Source organism: Peromyscus eremicus, unplaced genomic scaffold, assembly GCF_949786415.1.
Source record: "Peromyscus eremicus unplaced genomic scaffold, PerEre_H2_v1 PerEre#2#unplaced_706, whole genome shotgun sequence".
NCBI lineage: Eukaryota > Metazoa > Chordata > Mammalia > Rodentia > Cricetidae > Peromyscus > Peromyscus eremicus.
The window spans coordinates 7,781-10,007 of record NW_026734942.1 but is presented as its reverse complement, the minus strand read 5'-3'; the positions used below and the strand labels follow the sequence as shown (position 1 = coordinate 10,007).

Genomic DNA, 2,227 nt, shown 5'->3' with positions numbered 1-2,227 from the left:
TTTACAATACCTTTTACCATACCTTTTTCAAGATGCCCTTAATAGATTTCTGCTGACCTTCCCAGTTCCCTCTGACTGTTCATAAGCGCTACAATGATCTCTGCAGTGCTAGTGAGAAAAGGAAAGCCAATAGAATGGATCCATACCCTCCTGGGAGGCGCCCCAAATGTACACTCCAGTTTTTCCTAAAGGTACCCCCTTTACAAACACAGGGAGTTAACCCCAGAGGCCTAGAGCCAAATATCCTCTGACAAACCGATGTCACTCATTCCACACCCTTTAACAATAAAACAAAAGGGAGAATTAGCCTCCATATTCAGTTACTCTACACTCTTCAGCCATCACACTCCAGCCTCGGGGCTACAAGGACACCCATGTCAGGCACCAATTAGGGCTTTCTGCTCCTCTTTGCACCCCTTGTGGGGCAGGAGCTCTTGGAGTGACAGTCCCTATAGAAGCAATGACAGAACACAAGCTTGTGGTGGTGGGTGCTGGAGGCATGGGAAAGAGTGCCCTGACCATCCAGCTGATCCAGAAACATTTTGTGGACGAGTATGACCCCACCATAGAAGACTCCTATTGGAAACAGGTGGTCATTGATGGATGGGAAGACATGTCCGCTGGACATCTTAGACAAAGCAGGTCAAGAGGAGTATAGTGCCATGTGGGACCAGTACATGAGCACAGGGAAGGGTTTCCTCGTGTGTTTGCCATCAACAACACCAAGTCCTTTGAAGACATCCATCAGTACAGGGAGCAGATCAAGCAGGTGAAGGACTCACATGATGTGCCAATGGTGCTGGTGGGGAACAAGTATGACGTGGCCACTCATACTGTTGAGTCTTGGCAGGCCCAGGACCTTGCAAGCAGCTATGACATCCCCTACACTGAAACATCATCAAAGACCCGACAGGGTGTAGAGGATGCCTTTTACGCACTAGTACGTGAGATTTAGCAACACAAAGTACAAAAGCTAAACCGTCCCGATGAGAATGGCCCTGGCTCCATGACGTGAGCTACACAGATGGTGCCGAGAGGAAGTGAGCCCAAGTTGTTTGCACTGAGATTAGATAAAAATGGTACCAAGAGAAGTGAGCCCAAGTTGTTTACGCTGAGATTAGATACAAATGGTACCGAGAAAAGTTAGCCCAAGTTGTTTGCACTGAGATTAGACACAAATGGTACCGAGAAAAGTTAGCCTAAGTTGTTTACGCTGAGATTAGATACAAATGGTACCGAGAAAAGTTAGCCCAAGTTGTTTGCACTGAGATTAGACACAAATGGTACTGAGAGAAGTGAGTCCAAGTTGTTTATGCTGAGATTAGATACAAATGGTACTGAGAGAAGTTAGCCCAAGTTGTTTGCAGTGGGATTAAATACAAAAATCAAGAGATTATGTCAGTGCATAAACAGCTCCTGGAAAAAGGAATGAGTATAGGGTGACCTTTAGAACAATTGGTTTGGTCCTTCCATCCCCCCCAGGGTTCTGTGGTTTTAGGCTTTATAAGATGTTTACTGCCTAATAATAAAGGAGTTCCTGCTTGACATGACTCCCCGCTGTGTCTGATGAGCTCCGGGTAAGAGGGAGGCTGGGAAACGAATAAGCGGCACACTTAACTTCCCTCGGCTCCAGACCACCTCCTCAGAGGTGACCTCAGTTCCCGGTGGGGTGATACCCCACATACACCATCTGCATCATCAGAGCTCGTAAGACACTTGACAAATTTTAAACAGTGAACTAGGTTTTTTAAAAAAGGAGGAAAAACTTTTGCATGTCAAGAATCGAAGTGCACAGAGTTAGGACTCTGTTTAGTGCCACTATGAACGGCTTGCAAATGAAAAAACTAAATGAAGGTGTTGGCATTCTGGCCCATTCCTTGGGGACCCACCCTGTGTCTTGATGTAAGGCACCTTTAGGGAAACACCCCTCCCTTCTTCCTCCCTTTCCCGTCATGAGGTGTGCACAAATCCACTTTCCCTTTCTCTTCGTTTTCTTTCTCTCTCCTTCTTTCCCTATTTCTCTCTCGCGCTCTCCATAATAAACTCATGTGGATACAAGGTATGTAGTGGGTAGTGGTTCCAGCTTTGACCTTGAAGCACCACCTCAGCTGGTAACTGTCACGCATACCTATGACCTGCCCCTGGGGTGTGGCCGAGATGGGAGCCCTCAAGACCAGAGATCTGTCCGGCCCTCTTCATTTCTCGTGAACCTGGATGCTGGATGGCA

The 2,227-nt window shown here is 47.0% G+C and overlaps 1 pseudogene; it reads left to right on the top strand.

Moving 5' to 3' along the window:
* The first annotated feature begins 427 nt into the window (after positions 1–427).
* LOC131901943 (GTPase HRas-like) lies at positions 428–1,015 on the top strand (annotated as a pseudogene).
* The last annotated feature ends 1,212 nt before the right edge of the window (positions 1,016–2,227 follow it).